At 62.9% G+C, this 5,890-nt stretch overlaps 1 long non-coding RNA gene across 1 annotated transcript; it reads left to right on the forward strand.

Moving 5' to 3' along the window:
• The first annotated feature begins 1,658 nt into the window (after positions 1–1,658).
• On the forward strand, positions 1,659–5,294 carry LOC102747450 (uncharacterized). The gene is made up of 4 exons (XR_004073309.2): positions 1,659–1,973; positions 2,084–2,155; positions 2,823–3,004; positions 3,793–5,294. It is a non-coding gene; the product is annotated as an uncharacterized LOC102747450 (long non-coding RNA).
• The last annotated feature ends 596 nt before the right edge of the window (positions 5,295–5,890 follow it).

Below are 5,890 nucleotides of genomic sequence, written 5' to 3' on the forward strand. Positions count from 1 at the left end.
GGAGGCACAGGGAAAAAGCTCCACTTGTTTCGGAGAGACGGCACCTAAGTCCCAGAAAAACACTGTCCGCCTTCTGGGGAGCCAGGCAAATTGGTCAGCGTGACGACCACACGACCCGGGGTTAACGTTGAAATTGTAGGGGATCCCGGGTTGGCGATGTGTAAACCGCTGGGGTATGGAGCATGGTATATAAGGCTGTTAAGAGCCTGCCCAATGAGTCTGGGGTTCCAGGACACTAGGTGAATCTGGGGAAGCCAGCGAAGGGCTTGCTTTTCTCCAGGTCCCCGGAAATTGATGTCCAAGAAAATTCTTGTGGCCTGGGGAAATGCTGGATGTGTTTGGAGGACCAGGGAGCAAGCCTTACATCTGGAGGATCCCAGAAAAAATTGGTGGGAGCAGGGAGGTCGCTCGGTGGGCTGGGACCCCGGAGGTGGAGGGCCGCACGGGAGTGGCGGAGCTCCCGGGGCCGGGGAGGCGCCGCGCCGCCGCCGCTCCCCCGCGTCTGGGGGCTCGCGCGCGGAGCAGTGGCGCCCTCCCCGGGGGCCGCGGGCGCGGGCGGCGCGGGCAGGTAGCGCGGGGCTCCCCGGGGCGCGCGCCCCGGAAGAAGTATCGCCGCTCTTTCTTTGGCCTTCTGGCCGCTGTGAGCGCGCGTGCGGCGGCAGCCCGGCCGAGCAGGCGTCGGGAGGAAGGGAGGAACCCGGGAGCCGCGAGGGAGCGACTTGGGCGCGGCGCCCCGGCGCTCCCGGGGCTCCCGGCTCCCCGCTCGGCCGCCTCCGAGGACGGCCCCGCGCTCCCCGCCGCCGCCGCGCCCCACGCGCTCCCGCGCTGCGAGCCTAGGCGAAGCCGCGGCCGGGCGGCCGCCGCGGGCAGGCTCGTCCCCGGCTCGGCTTGGGGGCCCGGGAGCACCCCAGACGGCCACCCCCGCGCGCCGAGGCGCTCCGCGAGCGCCCTTCGGGCCTTAACCAGTCCCCACACAGGGGCGAAGCCAGTTTTGCTTGGGTGACACGAAGGAGGGGAGGGAATGGGGAAGAAGAGGAGAGATATCGGGGAGAAGGAATGGGGGCAGCCCTGCACGGTGGCCGGGGCGCCAGGGGTCTCCTTTCGTTTTCTCAAAGAGAATTTTCACGCAGAGCCTCGCTATCCCGGCTGGGAAAGCCCAGTCGCTCACAAGCCGGTGTTGAAGCAGCGCAGGCGCAAGGCGCTGCTGCCACGAACACGGTCACCACCTCGGAACTGAGCACTGTTGAGGTGGGGGGCAGCGACCCTGGGGGGGCATCTGAGGGGTACGGAGCTTCCAGGAAGGAGGCATTGCCGGGGGACAGAGAAATGGTGGGGATCCTGGGGCCCCTCCAGCGGGCATCGCTTGTCCCCACTGTCACCCCAGAGAAGGACCCCAGTTAGAAGGGGGCGGCTCAAAGCCTGACATTCTGGGAAGGTAGGGGTTAATGCCATTGGACAGGTGCGGGACTCTTCACGTTATTTTGGCAAGACAGGGAGACTCCCCCCCCCACCACCACCATGAAAAACAGCCCATTTTCCACCCAGAGCCCCAGGCACGTGGGGAATGTTCCCCCTTCAAATTCCAGTCCGCATCAATCACCCCGTGTCCCATTCCAAGAACATCTGGCCTGCCCCCCCATCACCGCCCCCTCCCCCCTCCACCAGCTTTGTAGCCTCCCGCGCCCCTGGCTCTCAGGCCTGTGCGGGCGTGGGGTGTGCCTGGGGACTGAGGGAGGGTGAGGAGAGGGCCTCCAGCAGAGAAGCCTTGGGTGCCTTGAAGTCGCTCCCCAATGCGTGGAGACCTGTGAATTTGGGGGTAGGGAACTGGGTCCCTGGGAGCCCAGAGCAGATTCCAAACCCTCCGGAGGGCCTCTGCTTATGGACAAACACAGGGCTCCCTGTGGCTCTGCTCTGGGCCCCCCACCTTTCCTCCAGGCCTGCTTCCCAGGCTGGGAGTGGGATGGGGTGCTGAGGTGAGAGCCCCTTTCCAAAGCGTGGGCTTTCCCCCTGGTTGGGGGTGATGGGGGGGCAACCACACCAGCAGCCTCTCAGTGGGTCCCTCCCCTGCTTTCTGCCCACACAGGAGCCTGCCCTGGAGAAGCCTCTGCCCGGTGCTTGGAGACGTGCCCCTCTGGCCTCTGCCTGGACCTTGGAGGTAGGAAGGCTGAGGCCACTTTGGGGTGCCAGGCTGAGCCACGGGGGCAAGGAGGGGGGGTGCACATGCGCTCTCTACCCCGCAGGGCTGCCCGCTGAACCCTCGCCTTATTTAGTCAAAAGTGTGGCTAAAGGGGCAGGCTGGGAAGGGGCAGATCCGGGTCACCCTAGGGCTCAAAAAGGCACTGGCTGCCCCCAGCCAGGACAGCGTCAGGCTCTCCCCGACTTCCGGCCCTCCACGGTAGGAAGGGAACTGCCGTAGCCCGAGCATATTGCGGGACTGGGGTCTCTCCTGCCCAGAGCCTGGCTGGCAGAACTTCAGCCCTAGCGCCAGCCACCCTCCCCCCTGCCCTGCTCCAGCCCCGGCGGCAGCACGAGCCTCCCTGCAGACCGCAAACCCATGCTCCACAGAGAATAATCATCCCCCCAAATTTGGACTCACCCTAAGAGCCTGGCCCCTACGCCCCAGGCCTGCGGCTGCTCTCGAGCCCGCCTCCCGGCTCCCTCACTCCCCTGCTCCCAGCAGGCAGCCTTTCTCCTTCCCGGTGTCCTCCCACAGCTCTGGCTCTGAGCTGGCTGCTCCCGCTCCCTGGGACCAAGCCCAGCATTCTGCAAACTCTGCTCTGTTCTCCGAGGGTCCCTGAGCACCCCTCCCTCACCCACTGCAGGGCACCGGCCGCTGAGGCTCAGACCTTGCACTGGGCTCCAGGAGGGACCCCGGCTCAGCGTCAGCCCTGGCTAGAAGCGAGGGACCAAGGACCCAGCTGGAACCACCAGGACCCGACGACGGCTCAAGCCACCCAAGGCACAAAGGCGCCACAAGCCACTGTTCCATAAACCAAAGCCAAAAGTAGGTAGGGGTTGGGGCTGGGTGGGGGACGTGGGGGGGGGCGCTGAGTAGGCGTGCTGGGGAATGACCCAGGCAAGGCCACTATTGTACTGTTTTCTGTAGGGTCGGAAATAAAGACACCTTAAAAAGAACATTCATGGCCTGTCTCTCAGATGGGCCAACCAACCTAGAAGGGGGTCACCTGCTGGGTTCCCCCCCCCGGCTCTGAAGGGTGGCCTCAGTCACTTCTGGGGTCCAGCACAAGGACACAGACCCACCCCGCCCCCACTTCCAAAGCTCCCCAGGACCCTGGAGCAGAGCACCCCTCCAGGGAGCTCAGCCTGTGCCCCCACCCCAGTACCTTGTCCGTGAACCGGCGTGGCCACCACCACTGAGCTTGCTCCAGAAGTGTCCCAGGCACTCTGGCCTGAGGGCCTTTCTAGTCCCCCCACCCCCCAACCCCCACTCACACACACAGGAAGCCCCTCTGGCCGAACACAATGGAATCGCGACACCGGGGCTCCTATGGCTGAAGCACTCAAGAGTCCCTCTGCCGCCCGCCCATGGGGCACGACCTCCCTTTCTCCTCACAACTGAACAGCCAGGAGTCTGAGACTGCCACCCACTTTGACAAATGGGGACACAGAGAGGTCAAGCCACCGGTGTGAGGCTCCACAGCCCAGCAGCCCAGGGCAGGGAAGGACCTGGGTCTCAGGTGCCCCAGCAGAAGCCAGCTTGCCTGGGGGCTCTTGCTGCCCCCGCAATTGATGAATTCTCCCCCCCACCCGCTTGTTTTCTCTTTCCTCCAGTTCTGTCCCCACTTTGTCCTTGTCCTCCCCTTCTCCCATGGCTGCTCCCTCCTCCTCCCTTGCCCTTCTTTGGCCAGGAGCTCCCCTCCAAGGACCCCCAGAGGAGCCCAGACTGCAAGGAGCGGCTGTGCCCACACCTGAGCGACCCAGGGACCGACACCCAGAGCGGAGCAGACCAGACCCCCTGAATCACAGATGCCCACGGTGTGACTCTGAATACACCCCAGCTTCCCTGGGCCTGGTGGGGGGGTTGCTCCATGAACCTAAGGAAAGGAGGCCTCTGCTGGGAGCTGACACTTGGAGAACGAAGCCAGCGGACACCTCAGCCCTGCCCTGGGGGTCTGAAGACACTCACCTCTGTGGGGCTGGGGCTGGCTGCGGGCCTCAGTTCTGAGCGCGCGGCGACCGCCTGGGCCACAGGCCGCAGCAGCTCACCTCCGGGCTGGGTTCTCTGGCAGCTCTGGCCGGCTGCGGGTCGGGCAGTGACTGGGGCTGCGGCTCCGGCTGGGGGGCAGCCTGGGCAGGGGGCTCTGCTGGATGAGATGCAGGGCCTTGGGGCTTGGGATCCACCTCCTCCTCAAGAAGTTCTGCAGTGACTCTTCGGCCCCTGGGGAAAATACAAAGGTGTTCCTGAGATGAGCACTTTTAAAACAAACCTCCCCCAAGCCAGAGCATCGTCCCTTCCTCCCTGTCCCTGGCTGTTCAGTGGGAAGGCCTGCAGGTCACCTTGCCAGGGTTTTGGGGCAGCTCCCCTTCCTGTCCCTCTGGCTGCCTAGCTCCCCCTTTTTCAAAGGACAAGGGAAGAGGAAAGTGGCCCACAGTTCACCTAGAGCTGGGCTTCCCGGGAGCCAAGCCTGCAAAGGTGCCTGCCCATGAAGAGGCAAGAGACCCTTCTGTTGGGTGGGCTGTCCCTTCCTGGCTGGTGTGGACTTCTGCCTGGGCATGGGGTGGGGGCTGCACACAAAAGGCTTGCCTTGGGGGATCACAGCACACTATATGACACCCCCACCCACTCCAACATTCCCACCTTGGGTGGAAGCAAGGAGGGGGCCAGGTATAAACCAAAGGACACAGTTCTGTATGAAGAAATCAGCTGGATGGCAGCCTTGGGATGGGACACTGGGCTTCCCTTGGGAAATGAAACCTGTCACCACAGACACCACATTGGCTGTATGGAGAAGTCTGGGACCCCCGGGTGGAGGGGAGAGAAACTTCATGTGCAGAATTATGCACACCCCTGGGAAATTGCCCTTGCCCCAGCACACGGTTCTGTGGGCAGGAGAGGCACCAGGAGAACCGGGCAGGCCTTCAGGGAGAGAGGAGCTTTACTCTTTCAGTCCTGCTGTGGGGGTACCAAGGTGTATGGCCCTTCATTGTCCTCCTCCTCAATCTCCTTTCCAATTACTTAGTGGGATTCTTTGGTTATGGTTGGGAGGTGTAGGGAGTGGGGAGAGGGGGGGAAGCTTTACTTTTAAAATGGTATAAAAAAAACTGCTCCAAAATCTCGGGCCCCTGGCCCCTCTGCACAGTCTCCTGTTTGTCTTTGGTTGGGACAGCGGTGGTGGTGCGGGAGGAGGGGGGGAGGTGCAGCAACTGCAAACTTCTCACACAGAAAAGCCCTGCCTTTTACATTTGCAAAAACAGCTGTTCACTCCTGCTGAGAAGAACAGCCCTACCCTCCACCCCTGCCCCTCCCACTTTGCCTGGCAGATTAGTGAAGGAAAACCTATTTTCCCTGCAAAAGCCTCTGTGCAGCCTATAGAGGAGCCCCCTCCCCACTTGTCCTTCCTGTCCCTTCCAAAGTTGAAGCTATTCTTAGAATAGCTTGCCTGGGCCTTCTCTCTGACATGAGAGGTTCTGTCCCTCCTGCAGAAATGGGGATCCTGTTAGCTGCCCCAAGCCCCCAGGCCACCCATGCCTCAACACAGCATGCAGTGTTTCTCACACAGAGGCTGCAGCAAGAGGGAGGGAAGCCCAGTCACCTGTATTCTAGTCGCTGCGTAGTCCCCGAAGTTCCCGGGCGGTGGATAAAGAGGACCGGGGAGTCACTGGTGCCCAAGCCTCTCTGCTGAAGCTGCCCGGCCGATGATCCGCTGGT

The sequence above is a fragment of the Leptonychotes weddellii genome, chromosome 11 (genome assembly GCF_054177405.1).
Source record: "Leptonychotes weddellii isolate Sample4059 chromosome 11, ASM5417740v2, whole genome shotgun sequence".
NCBI lineage: Eukaryota > Metazoa > Chordata > Mammalia > Carnivora > Phocidae > Leptonychotes > Leptonychotes weddellii.